This window comes from Schistocerca serialis, chromosome 3, assembly GCF_023864345.2.
Source record: "Schistocerca serialis cubense isolate TAMUIC-IGC-003099 chromosome 3, iqSchSeri2.2, whole genome shotgun sequence".
Taxonomy (NCBI): Eukaryota; Metazoa; Arthropoda; class Insecta; order Orthoptera; family Acrididae; genus Schistocerca; species Schistocerca serialis.
Window position 1 is genome coordinate 803,745,020 of NC_064640.1, and position 20,193 is coordinate 803,765,212.

The following is a 20,193-nucleotide window of genomic DNA, read 5'->3' on the forward strand; positions in this document are numbered from 1 at the left end:
CACAATGAGGCATTAGAATATCTACCAAGTGTCGTCGCCATAAGATAATTACAGCCCAAACTGGACCTTTAATTATAACCACCCGGTATGTAAGCGGAGTAGAGAGAAATTGGGAATCCCTCTGGCGACGGTACGGCTCACAAGTTGGGACATCCACTGACATAGGCGACTTTGACAAACGTCAGATTTTTATGACCCTGCACCTGACAATGAACATCTCGGAAACCGTGAAAGTGCTCATCTCTTTGTACGCTGGCGTCGTGAGAATCCACGGAAGGTGGTTGAAGGACGGTGAAACAATGAGTAGACGACAACATGCTGGATGTTGACCCTTCATCACGGAACGTGGAGGTCGGAGGCCTGTAACGACATTATCAATTAGCAGAGCAGTGGGCACAGAAACACCGAGGTTGGATAGCGGATCAATAGAAAAGTGTCGTCAAGTCGGATAAATCGCGTTTCTTGTTATATTTGATCGATGGTAGCGTCGTGATACGCAGTCATTCATGCTTGATGTCTTCCGTGAAAGCGATGGTTCAAATGGTTCTGAGCGCTATGGGACTTAACTTCTGAGGTCATCAGTCCCCTAGAACTTAGAACTACTTAAACCTAACTAACCTAAGGACATCACACACCTCCATGCCCGAGGCAGGATTCGAACCTGCGACCGTAGCGGTCGCGTGGTTGCACACTCTAGCAACTAGAACCGCTCGGCCACTCCGGCCGGCTAAAGCGATGCTCTTATTACGAGGCCATTACGAGGCCAGATCCGTGCTACAGTGATTTTTGAAGCATGATAGTGAGTTCATGTTGATGTCCTGCCACCAAATTCGTCTGATATGAATCCAATGGAACTCATCTGGGTAGCTAACGGGCTCCAGTTTCCCACTCACAAACCACTGGCCTGTAATTATCGGGAGTTACGTGACCTATGAGTAGACATTTGGTGCCAAATATATACGGAAATCACCCAAAGACTTGCCATATCCATATCATGTAGAATTGCTTCTATACTGCGTTCTGAAGGTTGCCCAAACTGCTATGAAGCAGACGGTCGTAATGTTTTGGCTAGTCATTATATGTCCAGAAATGCATGGTTATCTTGGCAAAGGCCACTTCATCCATTTCATGCTACACCCAGTACGAGAGGTTGCCATAAAATTTTAATTACTACATCGAAAAAATGAAGCTGCCACGATGAAAATCAGTGAATGTGTTGGTTTTTCTCTACGTATTTACCTTTCTATGCAATACATTTTTTTCGGAACTGTGGCTGACTTGGCGAAGACATTGGTTTTTCCACCTCGAAAATTACCTCATAGTCATTCTGGAAATGCCTGCCCCGCAATAGTTTCTTTGTCCGAGGATAGAGGAAGAAGTCACAGGGTGGCATGTCAGCAGAATACGGAGTGAAAAAATGGTTCAAATGGCTCTGAGCACTATGGGACTTAACTGCTGAGATCATCAGTCCCCTAGAAATTAGAACTACTTAAACCTAACTAACCTAAGGACATCACACACATCGATGCCCGAGGCAGGATTCGAACCTGCGACCGTAGCGGTCGCGCGGTTCCGAACTGTAGCGCCTAGAACCACTTGGCCACTCTCGCCGGCAATACGGAGTGAAACAAAATTTGATAGCCGAAGAAACAGTGGGTGTGACAGTGTCCTTTAGCAGGATGAGCTGGAGCGTTGCCGTGGACCAAAAACAGCCCCTAGGACAGCTTCTCACTATGCTTCATCTTTACACCCTCTTGTGACGTCGTCACCAGATTTCGTTAGTATGCTCTGGTGACGGTTTGCCTCTCACAAGCATAATGCGTTTGCACCGCACTTGGCAATACCATAAAACGCTCAACGTCGGTTTTCTCGATAGTGATGTAATAATTCCGTGTGGTTCAACGGCCTGGTGCAAGCCTGTCGACTAGTCGTCAGTTCGGCGACTTGCGTGTCCCTAACCTACAACAGTAATTCTACCGGGGAAAAGGGACCTACAGTCTGAAGTGGAGTCCGAGCGACGTGTTGTTCGTGGCGAATCTTCCCATCATCGAGAAGTGACGCGTAGGTTAAAGGCAGACTGAAATATTCCGTGGTTTCGACCGGTACTCGATCCCACGAGCTTTCGGTTTTCCCGGCGCGTGCTTCGTCGCCAGATCACCAAGGCGGTGATGAATCTTCATGTTTCCGTTCTTGCTTTGATCCTTCGTGTCGGGGTGACAGTGGTACACCAAACAACTGTCTGTGGTGATTAGAGGGTAAAGAAATGGCCTGGATTGGCCTGACACAGCTGCAACACTTCCGCTGCTGCCTCGGTTTGGTGGTCTTCTTGAATGGCTATGAGCAGATGCAAAACTCAGAGGCCCAAATTTCAACAGAAAACTCTCCGTGTTACACAACGCTCCTCTTGTAGCGTCTTGCCACTGGTGTTTGTGGAGAACATTTTGTTCAAAATGTTGTACAAGGTGTTGAACAACAGTTTCTTCACTGGTTTCCTCTTTCCCCACTATCGCCTCGATTGAGGTTCACCAGTGGTGGAGCGCACTTCCCAGTTCTTCACAAACAGATGGTCTGCTACTTTGTTCTTCATCATTCAGACATTTTTGACCACAATGGAAGCGTCTGCGAACCTCTTTGTCATGTGGTGCTGCACTGTTGCCATACACCTCCACCACCTCTGCATGGAGGATTTACCATGATGGCTGGCGAGCCAGCCAGCCTGGATGTGGTTTTCGGGAGATTTCCCATGTCCCACTAGGTGAATAACTGGCTGGTACCCACGTTCTCAAATGTGAACATGAGATTTACTGTAGACACAGACAAATGGGGTACACAGATTCGGTCTGGGGGGGGGGGGGGGGGAGGGGAGGAGGGGGGCTCTGAGCACTATGGGACTTAACTTCTGAGGTCATCAATCCCCTAGAACTTAGAACTACTTAAACCTAACTAACCTAAGGACATCACACACATCAATGCCCGAGGCAGGATTCGAACCTGCGACCGTAGCGGTCGCGCGGTTCCAGACTGAAGCGCCTAGAACCGCTCGGCCACACCGGCTGGCTGACTACAAATGTTTAGTCTCTCAAAATCCATAATCATCAACACCATCATCAAATCACCATGCATTTTTACAGCGTTGTTGCCCTTCAAATGCAGAAAACGAATTACCATATAATACTCCACTATAGATATTGGCTGCGCCACTTTGTTTTGGCTCCAGTAGTGGTGTACTGCAATTCTGTGGAGCAGGGGTACTGAGATGAACGAGAGATGCAGCCGTGTACCTGCAAAGGAACAAATAAATAATTTCATAATTTTTTTCAGATGATAACTAAAACTTTATGAAGAAAAGACTCAAAAATGTTCAGATGTGTGTGAAATCTTATGGGAAGGTCATCAGTCTCTAAGCTTACACATTACTTAACCTAAATTATCCTAAGGACAAACACATACACACTCATACCCGAGGGAGGACTCGAACCTCCGCCGGAACCAGCCGCACAGTCCATGACTGCAGCTCCGTAGACCGCTCGGCTAATCCCGCGCGGCAAGAAAAGACTTTTCAGATTTTTAACACCAAAGCTGCAGTTTATGTATTGGCTGACTAGTTTCGGGCTTTGCCCATTTCCACAGGCTACGTATTTGTATTTCGAATATGTTTGGCGTAGATCTACATCTACAGATATCATCAGACTTAAAGGTATCTCAGACTTTCATTATCCAAAATGGTGTGATCCATGTGACAACTATACTTTATATACAATGGAAAATTTGCTGTTATAGTACTGTCCACACCAAGTATATCCTAAAAATAAATACGTGGCTACTGAAAATAGGCAAAGCCCGAAATTAATCGACCATAAAATAAATAGCAAATTTGGTGTTGAAAATTTAAAAATGTTTTTTCTTCAATATTTTCTAACCTGCAGGATGCGACGTACTGAAAACGTTTACAAAACTTTACAACTACCTCACGTAAAATGATAATCTGCACTTATTATAAAGCCAGGAGGTGTAACTGAAGGTAGCAAGAAAATGTGTGGAACAATCTCTGAGACAGGATAAGGAAAAAATAGGATCTAATGGACACGCATGCTTTTCTTGCTACAGGCCACCTCATTCACACCGTGCTGCATCTTGTACAGGACACTTTTGTGGACAAAGCAATGTCTTTCCCTGAAATAGGTCGAAAATTGGCAGAAGCAATATCACATGGGAAGCATTAGAATCCTCCGTGCCGCCAAATGCGGTTACTAACACAATTCACGATTTAACCTGCCCGTGGTATAGAATGAGGAAGATTACGGAGCAATATAAATCCTCAGTTGCTTCCTACTGCATTGAAGACGTTAAATTTACAACAGGTTTAGAAAAGAAAGGAAATAATTTAACATTAAAATCATTCTACTCTCCCCATCTTTCTCTCTCTTTCTCGTTGGGGGAAAACAATCTGGTATTAGGATCAAGGAACGTCGAATTGGGGAAAATTTTCAAACAGCCGTAATTCGGAAAAGCATAGTTGTGGAGCTATTTTTGGTTTAAATGTTATTTTTATGTTCTTCAGTTTCTTTAAAGTTTCTTTTTGTTTTGCGAATTGTCTGGGGTTAATTCTAGCTCTTTCATAATCATGTTGCTTCATGTTCCCTCATAATATGACCAAAAAAAGACATCTTTTTTCCGTATAGTGTCTGTAGTGGGCTCCAGATCGCTATACACCACTTCATTTGGCACTACCCGCCATTGCTCATCTTTTTTGATATTTCTTATTTATGCCTTTTCTTCTCTCTACTTACAGCATTTTTTGGCGATTCATTATATTTCAGTTTTCAATTAAGGTTATAAATTCACGACTTACAGAACCTTACTTGCTATAAAACCATGAAAGCATGGTGTGGCAAATAATAGTAAATCACAAGCAGAGCAAACAACTTTTGTTCTCTTTCATTTTTGTGTTACTGTATCTGAATCGTTTCTAGTGTGACTGTTTTATGAAGTACGAGTACGTTTGCCTACGTTCACTACCCGGACATCATGTGACATACAAGAAACTCCTTTCTTTGGTGGAAAGAAAGTGGGCATTGAACTCCTAGTCTCTCTGAATGAAAACTCAGCAATAAGTTGTCTTGCTGATCTGAGACGAAAAGGGAACTAAGCTATCTTTTGCCATTCTGTCTGATAGAATACGTACGAGCTGATAGTAGTCAAACCACCAACAAAAAATGAACTGGACGATGCTACCATTTTACAAATCTGCCGATCATGAATCTTTCTCGAAGCTGATTGAACCTGTCGACTCCACCCACTGTGTATTTGTAATAGCGCAAAGCGTCAGGACAAGATGCAATTATCTTAAAGCCATATTTCGTTTTACTTCCAATAAAGACAACGTCCTCTGCCTTGTTAAAAATAGAAAGCAGATAAATTCCTCTGTTGTCCTGTCACTTCACAGAAGCAACACTATACCTCACCTCAAACTGACAGTCTCCACGTTTGAAATCACTTTTTTATTTACTGACATTCCTGGTAACACTTTCCTGTCTCCTCTTAAATTCCACGGCTATAAAGTCCATTTTTTTTCAGTCCTTTCCTCACATATGTTTCACTAATTTCATTCGGTGCACGAAATAACACAATCGCTGAGAAGTACTTTTGACAGTGGATTTGTAATAAAAAATGATCATGAAGTAGTAGCAAGAATAACTGCTTACTTCAAAAATATCTGGGAAGTGTGAAACGATGAAAACCGGCGCACGTCAGAAAACAGTGAGGTTACAGCGGCCATTTGTTCATGCAAGTCAACATGAGCAGTCATACATCCTCTGTTGTCTATGCAATGCTGTTCAGAATTTCTCTCAAGTTTAGTACAGACGACAACACCATCCAGAAGTGGTTAATATGTGCCCCGACACTCAATTCGTTGCTCAAACTTAATGCGATGTATATGGCCAATACTCACGAAAGGGTTGACATGTTATTGAAATAATATCCCGAATAGCCATGGAAAATGGAAAGGGCTAACTAAAAATTATTTTACCCCAATTTCACGTTCCGCTAGCGAAATATGCAACGGATGTTAGTAGAACGTTTTGCGTCATAAATACGAGTAACAGCGTTACCTGGGACTGTAACCGAGTTTTCCTGATAAATCTTCAGTACAGAGTAAGGACAATAGCAATCTTACCACACGATAGTGATGCAAGCCACAGATAAATATAGTATCGGTCAATGGTTTTTTTGATGTGTTTATTGCCGACTGATGTCTTCCCCCATCATACTCAACCATCCGGTTATATGACACACGTGAATATACACTATACATGGTGTAACGGAGATACGTATATGTGTCACTCTTTGCTTGCAGATTCCTCAAACCAAAACAAGAAAATAAGTCTATATAATAATGTGTTAAAAAATCCTTCATTATATTAACAATGAAAGTTTACATGCATCGCTTATTGAGGCAAAATATGCCCCGTGAAATTAATTAATTCACTGATGGAGATGGGAAATTCTACACCACGACCACCTTGACTTGAGCGCTACCAAAGTGAAACTCCAGTCTTACATATGTGTGGGATATACTGATTAAAATTACATCCTTGAGCGAGACATTTTCATTACAGAGAGGATTCATTCTTACAGATGAAGAATGATGCGTGTATGTGATGGCCATAAGTATAACTTTTCGAGTGGATATCGCAACGTAATATACCCAGAGGACGTGTACGTGTAGATTACCGCCATAATTCGAACTTTGAGAAAGTTCGAGTCATAGGCAGTTGGTGTATGGGAGGATTCCACCGACACAAGCAATGACTGCAGAATTAGTGGTGATGACATGGACGCAGGAAAACACTGTGGCAAGAAAGTAGTCCACTAGCATCACTAGAAGATCCTACGGTTGTTTGAGTGATCCTGACTAATAAAGAGATGCCAACAGTTGAAACTCCGGCTGAGGTTACAGGTAGTGTGTCACCACGAACCATTTCGAACAGAGTATTGAAAGCTGAGTTGATATCTCGAGTTGGCACGTGTTGTGTTATTTAGCGCCGATATCATACCATAGACATCAGAGACTTCCATGGTATATATCCCGAGTGAACTGGGAAATAGAGTGGCATTTTGTGGTGTTTAGCGATTAGTCTCGCTTCCACTTGCGGCGGTCATATCGACGCCATTTTATCCGTAGACGAGCTGGTGAAATGTCACAGGAGGCAGAAATTTTCGAGACACATACTTCTGAAACTACTAGAATCATGGTGTGACGAGCTGTTGGATATACACTACTGGCCATTAAAATTGCTACACCACGAAGATGACGTGCTACAAACGCGAAATTTAACCGACAGGAAGAAGATGCTGTGATATGCAAATGATTAGCTTTTCAGAGCATTCACACAAGGTTGGCGCCTGTGGCGACACCTACAACATGCTGACATGAGGAAAGTTTCCAACCGATTCCTCATACACGAACAGCAGTTGACCGGCGTTGCATGGTGAAACGTTGTTGTGATGCCTCGTGTGCGGAGAAATGCGTACCATCACGTTTCCGACTTTGAGAAAGGTCGGATTGTAGCCTATCGCGATTGCGGTTTATCGTATCGCGACATGGCTGCTCGCGTTGGTCGAGATCCAATGACTGTTAGCAGAATATGGAATCGGTGGGTTCAGGAGGGTAATACGGAACGCCGTGCCGGATCCCAACGGCCTCGTATCACTAGCAGTCGAGATGACAGGCATCTTATCCTCATGGCTGTAACGGATCGTGCAGCCACGTCTCGATCCCTGAGTCAACGGATGGTGACGTTTGCAAGACAACAACCATCTGCACGAACAGTTCGACGACGTTTGCAGCAACATGGACTATCAGCTCGGAAACCATGGCTGCGGTTACCCTTGACGCTGCATCACAGACAGGAGCGCCTGCGATGGTGTACTCAACGACGAACCTGAGTGCACGAATGGCAAAACGTCATTTTTTCCGATGAATCCAGGTTCTGTTTACAGCATCATGATGGTCGCATTCGTGTTTGGCGACATCGCGGTGAACGCACATTGGAAGCGTGTATTCGTCATCGCCATACTGGCGTATCACCCGGCGTGATGGTATGAGGTGTCATTGGTTACACGTCTCGGTCACCTCTTGTTCGCACTGACGGCTCTTTGAACAGTGGACGTTACATTTCGGATGTGTTACGACCCGTGGCTCTACCCTTCATTCGACCCCTGTAAAACCCTACTTTTCAGCAGAACAATGCACGACCGTATGTTGCAGGACCTGTACGGGCCTTTCTGGATACAGAAAATGTTCGACTGCTGCCCTGGCCAGCACATTCTCCAGATCTCTCACCAACTGAAATCGTCTGGTTAATGGTGGTCGAGCAACTGGCTCGTCACTATAAGTCAGTCACTACTCTTGATGAACTGTGGTATCGTGTTGAAGCCGCATGGGCAACTGTACCTGTACACGCCATCCAAGCTCTGTTTGACTTAGTGCCCAGGCGTATCAAGGCCGTTATTAGGGCCAGAGTTGGTTGTTCTGGGTACTGATTTCTCAAGATCTATGCACCCAAATTGCGTGAAAATGTAATCACATGTCAGTTCTAGTATAATATATTTGTCCAATGAATACCCGTTTATCATCTACATTTCTTCTTGGTGTAGCAAATTTAATGGCCAGTAGTGTAACAACAGCACTGATTTCGTAATTTTTGAGCGGAGACTGAATGCTTGCCAGTAAGTGAGAATAATGGTGAACGTTGATGTCATAACGTTCATGACTAGGGTACCAAATGACACATTCCAGCAGGTTATGTGAGAACCCATTTTGTAATTCCGACTACAAACGCCCTGAGCAACCTATCGATCCTTGCCTGCCCTCCCTAGTTATCTGATTTGTCAACAACAGAGCATATCTGTCATGCCATGAAAAGTCTTATACTTTCATAATAGCCTCCAGTTAGCCGTCTTAATGAAATGACACAAGATGTGTTTCAGGTATGGCAAGAATTTCCTCAGGGTGACATTCGGAGGCTATCTGCTTACATGTCACAACAAATATTAGAGTGTACGGTTGGTAATGGAAACCAGTTCCCAATGGAGTGAAAGTTTAGTAATTTAATATCTTTTTTGTGATGAACACCTACGCGAGGTTTGGTAAATACCAGCCGGCCGCTGTGGCCGAGCGGTTATAGGCGCTTCAGTCCGAAACCGCGCTGCTGCTACGGTCGCAGGTTCGAATCCTGCCTCGGGCATGAATGTATGTGATGTCCTTAGGTTATTTAAGTTTAAGTAGTTCTAAGTCTAGGGGACTGATGACCTCAGATGTTAAGTCCCATAGTTCATACAGCCATTTGAAACATTTTTGATAAATACCGCACTGGTGCTTCATCGTGTAATACTTTCCGTTTCTGTCTGTGCTATTAAACTTTATTTGTCTGACAATAAATGTTACAGATAAAAGTCAATCTCTGATGCACTGACGATGCTTTGCTTTGGGTAACTGACATTTATGTGTCTTTTAGATTTGTCTCATATTTATATTTCGCAGTTCTAGTAGCAGTGACAGAATTGATGAGTGTTCTGTTTCATCACCGAACGATATTAAGTTTTTAGGCAGGTAGACGTGATTTTTGGGCTCAATCACGCAAACCGTAATAGGTACAAGTCTTGATAGCTGTACCAAAAGACGTTTATATACGCAAGACAGCAACGTTATCCAACCTTTACTGTATAGTCGCTTTGCTACGAAATGATCCGTAACTCATAAACGATAGATCGTGATAGAGCAAGATTCACTCGTACGCCTGACCAGGAAGAATGAGTTAAGTAGATTATAGAAGAATATCCAGGCTTCATCATACTAAATGTGTGTAGTTCGTGAGATGTATCATAGCACCACATGTAAGGTTTTTCACAGGAAGTTTGTGTAACTGTTTCATCTTCAGTGTGTACACGTTCTTACGGCTGCCAATCACCGTTCGCAGGAAAGCGATTGCCAATGGCAAGCTTCGCAAACTTCCTATCTGCTGATTGTATCTTCAATCCTGTTTACAGAAGAGCCGACATCTGGAAAAGATGGAACCATAACGATCTCCAAGCATCGTTTGCTGCCGAATGAAAATCCTCACGGTACATCTGAGTGTAGATTCTAGTGACAATCTAAAATAAATGTGTAAGTTAGAATTGTACACGACTGTATGGCAGGTCTATATTTTCTCCCAGAACATCTTATGTGTGCGGTCTACAATTTACGTCGCTCGGAATACTCTTTCAGAGTTCCCCAGCGAACGAAACGAATTATTTGGTTTATGCATCATGGGATTTCAGCATATTTCAGCCACATTGTTCAATGTACGCTCAATGATGTCCGTGAGGACAAATGGATAGTTACGGGACTATAAGTTCCTCGCCTACTTGTTCCGCCTATTATTGCCTGTGGACCACACAAAATTTGTAATTTATGCAGCAAACATTCCAAAGGAGAGATGCGTCGTCAGTACGAGATGGAAGATTACGAAACCATTCGACATATTCTGGGGGTGTTTTACAGTGTGACAATCTAGAATACGACGAGTGCACGCGTGTTTTGAATCAAGAACAAATGGTTCAAATGGCTCTGAGCACTATGGGACTTAACATCTGTGGTCATCAGTCCCCTAGAACTTAGAACTACTTAAACCTAACGAAACGAAGGACATCACACACATCCATGCCCGAGGCAGGATTCGAACCTGCGACCGAATCAAGAACATTTGTGATGAGTTCATAACTAGATTTTGTAAAATATTTTTTTCATTAATAACTCAGAAACGAAGAACTTCTGGAAATGTGTACAAGGACTTTTTCTCTAGTTTTAGTACGTTGGATTCGACCTGATCTACACCCACTTCAAAACCTGCAAATTTTTTCTGACATATGTAACTTCCCTTTTAACCCTCACGTACAGCTTTGGTTTAGACATACTTCGTAAACCTACCACCACAAACATAGCTATTGGTGCTGTTTCGTGCCACCTCGGGCACGCAAACGAGCATTTTTTTCATGCAAATGCTTTATAGACTTGCAAAACTAAACAATGATAGGGTTTGAATAGACAGAGAAACTGATGTTATTGTGTATTTAGGTACGAACAGTGGGTATACGAAATAGTTTATTCGTAATATATAGGGAAAGCTGCCGGCCAGAGTGGCCGAGCGCTTCTAGGCGCTACAGTCTGGAACCGCGCGACCACTACGGTCGCAGGTTCGAATCCTGCCTCGGGCATGGATGTGTGTGATGTCCTTAGGTTAGTTAGGTTTAAGTAGTTCTAAGTTCTAGGGGACTGATGGCCTCAGCAGTTAAGTCCCATAGTGCTCAGAGCCATTTGAACCATTTTTTTGGGAAAGCTGTTTTTGGTAAACAGCCGTCACGTCACGTTCCAATGGATGACAACATTATGTATGCTTCCATTTCATATTAAGGTCAATTTTGTGAGCGAATCGTTAGCTCTTCCAGAAAAGCTAAAGTACAGATTGGCTTCAGAACACGGAGGAAACTCAGTTCCGTCTTACGTACTTCAGTAGGCCAAATGGTACATAAATTTTCAAAGCTAGGCGTTAACAAAATTTTATGCGGATCATGTGTTCTTATATCTGTGGGGCAGACTGGTCGTGACTTTAAAACTAGATTTACAGAGCGTAATTCCAAGAACGCTATTGCCATTGAATGTCATTTAGTTGGCGAGAACCATTCCTAGGATCAACTGAAAGTGCGACGTATATCTTGCACTTTGAGTCTAAGGGTATAGGTTTAGATATACTTGAGTTACTTGAAATTTACAAGCATCGTAGGAGTAATCCACACAACGTCCTGAGCTGATCAAATCAACACGAATCGTAAATGGTTCTTTAACATTTATAGTGATTTACTGGATATACAATTCTAGTTTTCCTCTTCCTTCTACACCATGTCAATTCTCTTGTGCACCTTCTTGTCAAGATGTTATTTTTAACTAGCCCCTCCCCATACCCCCCCCCCCCCCATCCCCTTCCCCCTCACCTTTTATCACGCTATTTGCACTATACATGTGTACTCACAACAGCTTATAGTATGTTTACGGCTTTTATTTTTAGCTTTGTCCATGGACCTCTAATCGTTTCAACATTGTTCATCTGTTATAAATAAAATGTTACATATTATCTGTTCTGATTATTGTGCTAGAATATAGGCCAAGTTGTTCCTGATAAACATGATTACAGTTCTATTCCAGTGGATGACATCATTACAGTTCTACTTACATCTATAAAAACTTTTGTTTTGTTTTATTGTGCTAATATGTCGGCACTAGATTGTTTAATTCTTTATAACTATTTACGCCATGTAGCTATTGTTAACCCTTTTGTACGCTACTTTTGATTTAGAACAGGCAGACTATTGTACAGTTCAGATTATTTGTTTTGCGCTTTTCATCTGCAGCCATGCTTATTTTCTGTTAAGATAGCTGTTATTATTCTATGTATTATATTTGTATATGCAACCAATAAAAATTATGTCACTATGCAGCGTCATACTTGGATGTACAACGTTATCTAACATCAAAAATTTGTACCGTCGTCAATAGTCTCACTGAAAATGCTGTGAATTTTACTGCGTAATTATTTTACATCACGCTTGTGTTCTGTAAACTTTTCTCTATTTTATTGTAAACTGCTTTCTATTCTCTTGTTTTGAATGCTGTTTCTAAGTCTTACGTAATCTCCCACCTATGCAACGCCATCTGGTGTTCAAAATTTGTGTCTTCGTATAATGATAAGTATGCTTTTATCAGTTTGGTCATGTTTGTCACCAGTGCGAAATGTAGCTGTTATCTCCACTGGTTGCTTGACGTTTCAGGGTACGAGTCTTCTTACGATACTAATGTTTTAATTATAGGTCTACGTTGGCTTTGTAACCCATTTTTATTACACATACAGTTCAGTGATTTATTTCACTTCGTCAGATATCTAATAATGGAAAATGCCGAAAAGCGTAATATTGGATTAATAAAATCGTTTTGCATTCAGTCAATGACTTTTCCCTCAGTGATCTATTCAGTATATTGCAGACTGCACATATTTTGCAACTTGGTCGCATATCTCCTTCGTAACATTGTCACGGCTACGTCGTACACATAAAAAATACGAAAGATTCCAGCTCATGATGATTTTACAAAATATGAGGTTATATTGTTCAAGTATTTCGTGATGATTCCTACGCTTCTAAGTTCCATGAGTATCCAAGACATGTGAGGTCGTTGCTGGGCATGTAATGTGAAAGATACGCAACTCATAGGTCAGGATCGATCAAATGGAGACCGTACCCTACATTGCTAAGCCGGGCTTTCCTAGGTGGAGAAATCTTGCGTCGCGCAAACAGGACAGTCGTTTTGCGTGGCCAGGGACGCAAAACTTAAATTCGAAGCGCATTTTTGTTCCCCCAGAAAATGGAAGTGCATGCGTGCTAACTATTCAGTCCACTCGCACTGGCTCGAAAGCACCATTGAGTTTTATATAACAAGTAAAATATTAAACTATTTACAAATCATTGTTCTGTATTATTTGTTATACTAGTACTGCTAAAAAGTAAGTTTATTTAATGAAAAACCGAGCAGTTGGGTGACAATGCCACCTGATTGAGTAACTTCAAAAAGGGATGTTGTAGTAGTGTCAGTGGTGGATTTGAGGAACTGTGTACACGAGTTCTGCGAGGACAAATGACTTTGAATATAATCCACAGCTCCTGAACTATAACTGCATTGACACTAAAATGTGTCGCGGTTAGTAAAAAAAGTCCTCCATTGAGGAAAGTTTACAGAAAGGTCTCTGCAATTCGGTTGCGCTACCACCGAGGCTTTATGGATTGCCCAAAATTCATAAAGAAAATGTACCGTTAAGACCGATACTAAGTGCCATTGGTTCGCCCACCAACTCGTTAGCCAAGTTTTTGACTACGCTGTTAAAACCACATGTGGGCCGTTCAGGCTCTTATATAAAGAATTCGACACATTTCATCAGCAGATTGAAAGGCATAGTGGTCCAGCCGGAGGACATATTGGTCAGCTTCGATGTTGTATCGCTGTTTACCATGGTTCCACTTAATGATGTATTGGAACAGCTGGATCGAATTTTTCCTGCCGATATTTCAGAACTGTTTAAGTGTTGTTCGACGACCACATACTTCAAGTGGAATGAATAGTTTTATGAGCAAACGGATGGCGTGGCTATGGGAAGCCCCCTAAGTCCCGTAATTGCAAACTTCTTTATGGAGAAATTCGAAGAACAGGCCTTAGGTACTGCCAGAGAAAAACCAAATGTATGGTTCCGATACGTGGATGACACGTTTGTGCTGTGGAGACATGGCAGGGAGGAACTAAGCCGGTTCCACGAGCGTCTGAATAGTATAAACTCGAGAATTCAGTTTACAATGGAGGAGGAGGTAGACGGCAAATTACATTTCCTCGATGTGCTGGTTTTTAGAAACGAAAATGGTAATTTGGGCCACTCAGTATACCGCAAACCCACGCACACGGACAGTTATTTGCACCGGGATTCGAACCACCACCCACAACAGAAGCGGGGTGTTATCAAGACGTTAGCGGACAGAGCTAGAAATATTTGTGAACCTGAGTTGCTCGACGCGGAGATGGAACATCTCCACAATGCACTAATGAAGAACGGATATTCGTCCGCTGAAAGAAAACGTGCGTTGAGACAGCCACGCAGAAATCATAGTGACGTACAGGCTACTGCAAAATCTAAGGTTTTTCTTCCGTTTGTTAAAAATGTAACGGAAAGAATAGGGAGGATCTTGACGAAGCGGATTATTACCGTAATTTACAAGCCCACCAGGAAGATATAGGAATATCTTAAGCCTGCCAAGGACGCTCGCAAACCGTTGGGAAAAGCTGGAGTGTCTAGAATCCCTTGCAGCTGTGGAGATATTTATGTGGGTATCACTAAAAGAACTGTTTCAAAACGTTTGGAAGAGCACAAGGGCAATTGTAGAAGAGGAGAAACGGAACTATCAGCTGTTGCGGAGCATGCTTTCCAGCCAGGTAACCAACATATTCGTTTCGAGGAGACGCAAGTACTAGCTGTCACAAGCGGATATTACGAAAGGCTGTACAGGGAGGCAATCGAAATCGCTAAACACCCTAATAATTTCAGTCGAAAGGAGGAGGGCGTGAAATTAAACGGTATATGGATGCCGGTGTTAAAAAAGATGTGTACCACCCGTCCACTACTGGGTGATGGCAACGGCGATCGACGGCAGCGGACAGCGGCCAATTGCACTGACGTTTTCAAAAAGACGTGACGTCACGCCGCGGCGCGGGAGCGCGCGGACACGGAATTTAGCGGCAGTCAGTAGCGAGCCAGCGGGTGTGTTGGACCTTCCATCGAGCTACAGACCCCGTTGAAGATGTATCCCGCAGACGGGGACGAATCGTTGGGAATTGAGACAAAATTCATCAACGACCACGGCATAACAGCCCGGATAATCATAATGGACATACATTGACACTATCCATTTAACACTTCCACCTCTGTGATGATTCGAAAAAATTCAATCTTGGTCTCCATAATGAGACCTGGCCGAAACGTTTTTCACGGTCATAGCCATAGTTTTGAAGAACATGTGTGTTTCATTCTGTTGTGGTGGTAATTTCGACAGCTCTTCCAGAAAATTTTTGAAGTGAGGTCTGTCTTCTTTGTTCTAATTTAATTATTTGAGAATGGCATCGCTTTCCTTTCTCTTTTTGCACAGCGGACGTTGCCTTGTCGCTGAGAATAGGGGGGAAACTAGATCACACTCATTTGTTTCTGGACAATTACCACTAGCGTTTCTGCGGAAGCCATTATTGGGTACCACCGATACGTTAGAGCTATTTGCCATATTTTTAGTGGTTGGTATTACATTTAAAACAAGTGTTCCTTTCATTTCGCACACATTCTAGAAACCTCAGCCAGTCACAGTAGCTGTCTCTCCTTCTTCTCAGAAGACCTTGTGATACGTATTTCTTGTTTTCCCTGTCTTCTGTATTGATCACTGACACTCTTCACCGCCTTGGCATTCATTCATTAGAAAGCAGATTATAAAGCATTAGACTCGTTCAGAACTAGTTGTCCTCGGGCACCTGACGTAAAGCGTTGACATACTACTCACTGCGCTCTGTCGGAAAACACCATCATTACTTTGTCACTTTTGAGTGGACGACTCAGTACGCAGAATGCATTGCGTACTCCGTGGCGCAAAATTCCTGCTCCAAGGAAAACCCACCTTTAGGATTCGATTTTCTCCTGCGGGTGGGATGGTGATAATTGGGACATGGGACAGGTAGAGTCTTTGGAGACCAGAAACGGAGGAAGAGTGTGAGAGGAAGGATAGTGGTGACTTGAAGCTGGTGTGTACTTGCAGTGGGGGATTGTTTTGGAAAATATGGACATTCCCAATATTTATAGGTTCGGAGGTTAATTGGCCGATATAAGCCAATGAGACTGGGGAATGGAATGAAAGTCTCTGCTTTATAACCATAACTGCAGATTGGCTGCGAAGCTTTTAGTGATATGAGGACATTGCCTAGGAAATGGAGTAAGGAGAGCACCGACGTGGTCTGGCAGAACAGCAAAGGCAGTACATGATGATGACAGTTCCAAATCTATTCACACATATTCTCACTGTGTTTACAAATGTTAACGTACGAATACCGAGTGAGGTAGCCCATGATTCATGATACAGGACTTGTATTCGCAAGGAGAGGAATTCAAATCGCCGTTCGGTTATAGTGATGTAGGTTTTTCCTGGTTTACAGTAAGTCATTTCAGTGAAACCTTGGACGGTTCCATCAACAAGCCGCAACCAATTAGTTATTCATCTCTATTTTGAGCTAATTATCCGTATTTAATTATCTTGTTGTTAACGGAACATTAGAAACATAACCTTCGTCCCTTCGGTAACATTACGTTTTAAAGTGCGCCGATTTGCACCACAAAAATACATACAGCACTGAGCGTAAAACTTCATGTTGCACCATTGCACTGATAACCTTAGATCTCATGGGTCCCCAGTTGGTTTCAGTTAAGATGATATAGTAGCGATTCTCTTCTATTCAGTGCGATCTACCTGGAGCACTTTATAGCCGAGGTTGCTAAGTTACCGCAGATGTGCAGGATAGTTTTGACTTCTAAGACTTTTAAACATGTTGCAGTCCTGTCAGCAACTGTGATAAATTAATGTGTCAAAAATCCGCCTCAGAAGCGAAATATTACTAGTCTTTACCCAGGTTTAAGCTAGAGTAATCTAGCCTTTTTCATGAAGCCGTCTTACTCTAGATGAAACCTGGGTAAAGAGCAGTAACATTTCGCAACTGAGGCGGATTTTTGATATATTAGTTTTGAATTCAAGGCCTTTATGTATGTATTTCCAAGACTTCTGGGCTGCAACATAGTTTCTGAGACAAATTTCTTTTTTTCGTAAAAGTCATATTTAATCTCATTCTTTAGCTGCCTCCAGTATTATTAAAATAACAAATATGATGTATCTAAAGTGTACACCACGCAGTCAGGTAAATAGACTCAATAATTAAATACGATGTGAGCCATAAGACAGTTGTCACGAGCAATCCTTGGACTTTGTTTTGTCTAGCGTGGTGGTAGTCAGTTGCAAACTTCATTAGTGCATAGTACCCATGATTCACTTGACACTAGCAGTTTGAGGTTATGTTACTTGATGTTATCTGAGAAAGGATTAATAGAAAGTTAACTACAGAAAAGCGTTTATTTCTTTTGTAAACATGCTGGAAACATGACTATAATTACAGTGATAATTTAAGATTTGAAGAGACTGTGTGGTAGCGGAGCTTCCTGCTTGAGGTAGACCAAAGTCTGTTACTGCAGAAGAGAATCTTCAGGTTATCGCGGGAAGATTTGTAAAATCAGCGACTAAATTTCAAAGAAAAGCGTCCAAGAATTAAGTAATAGCCGGCCGCGGTGGTCGTGCGGTTCTAGGTGCTCCAGTCCGGAGCCGCGCTGCTGCTACGGTCGCAGGTTCAAAAAAAATGGCTCTGAGCACTATGGGACTCAACTGCTGTGGTCATAAGTCCCCTAGAACTTAGAACTAGTTAAACCTAACTAACCTAAGGACATCACACACATCCATGCCCGAGGCAGGATTCGAACCTGCGACCGTAGCGGTCATGCGGTTCCAGACTGTAGCGCCTTTAACCGCTCGGCCACAGTCGCAGGTTCGAATCCTGCCTCGGGCATGGGTGTGTGTGATGTCCTTAGGTTAGTTTGGTTTAAGTAGCTCTAAGTTCTAGGGGACTGATGACCACAGCAGTTGAGTCCCATAGTGCTCAGAGCCATTTGAACCAATTAAGTAATAACAAGTACAAGCTTACGAAGGCATCAGAAAAAAGCTGAAACTGAGACCTTGTAGGCCTACTTTACGCAAAGTCCTAAATGAGGGTGATCCGGACAGGCGTACAGAATTATGTGAACTGCATACAGCCTAACAAGAGCATTCTTTGGAGCACCAAGTGTCTTTTACGCGTGAACGGCAGAATGAACAGACGCATCTGTGTCTACTGGGATTCTACGAATCACCATGTGGCGGCGGAGACAGCGTTAAACTCTCCAGGCGTGAGTATATGGGTAGGGATTTTAAGCGGTGGGCTGTTGGGGCTACATTGATGTTAACGATACAATCAGTTCTATAAATTCCCCAGTTATCCTTCAAGAAGTGTGGTTATAACTGCAAAATATACCACTTTTTAAGCTTTTGCAGCCAGGTAAGGAAAAGCTGAAATGGCGACAAAATGCTGTACGACTGCATTATGGAGTTATTGTGAGAGACTTTGCAGATGAAAACTTCGATGAATGGACTAGCAGACAGGGTACTGTTGAATGGCCTCCATGATCCCCAGATATCACACAAGCCAATTTTTTAGGCTGTGGTTTACTGAAGAATGACGTTTATTCCGTTAAGATTCGTGATGTTGAGCACTTGAAGGAACTAATCCAGTCAGTATTTGAAAACCTACAGTCCCGGAAGATTGACGACAAAATTTGTAAATCAGTATTTAAAAGACGCAGCGTTTGCATGGAAACCACTTCGAGCATCTTTTGTAGGTTCATTGAACTCTACATGCATTTCTGAGTTAATAATAAACTTTTATTTTAATTTTTTGGTGTTGTTGTACCAAACTTATTTTTCTGAACCGTCTCATAGCTCACCCTGTATATTATTTCTATGATTCGCACCATGGGCTAAAGTAACAGATGGCCAAAATGAAACAAGTAACTCTCAGCTTTACAGCCTACCGCAACAGGTTCGAAGGTTCCACTAAAATTATTACTTCAGACACATTAAAATTACGACAGTCTCGTTAAGTCCGATAAAGCTTACAGCTGGTCCATTCGAAATAATTGGGTGCTAGTTTCTAACCATCCTTTTTCTTTCTCTTCAAATCTGCCGCGATACATTATTCCTAAATCCATCACACTAATGTCTATGATAATTATAATACCCATTAGGAAATTCCCACATGATTTCAAACCACGTGCCAGCAGTAACTGGTTAAGATTACAGAGAAGTCTTGTACACATAGGTCCAGCAGCACCATGTCTCGTATGGGCGGAATGATCAACATAACACAAAGCTGTCCACGTCATAATAATGAACCGTGACGGAATATAAACGTAAGATTGAATCCAAGCTGAACAGAATGAATGGACTCTAGGAAAAGCGCTTGCCTTATCGTGGCATTTCGAACGACACAGGGTATTTTGTTATGACAGTGTTTTGTACATAGTCAGTAGATAGTAAGTAATCGTACAGAACGATGCAAAGGTACTGCAATACGGGACCAGTACGCGATAATCTCAATACTGCCGGTAAGAATGTAATGGAAAGAAAGGAAGATTAGAGTTTATCGTCACGTCGACAACGAGGTCAATAGAGATGGTATGTTAACTCGAATTCTGGATGTATGGTGACGGAAATAGGCTATACCATTTCAAAGCAACCACCCAGGATTTTACCAAACCGATTTAGGGAAATTACGAAAGCCTAAATTTACCTGTTTGGACGGGGATTTGAGACGCCATCTTGACAAATATGAATGAAATATCTTACCACCGAGTCATTTCTCTCGGAACGTACAGCTTCTTCCAGGGAGTA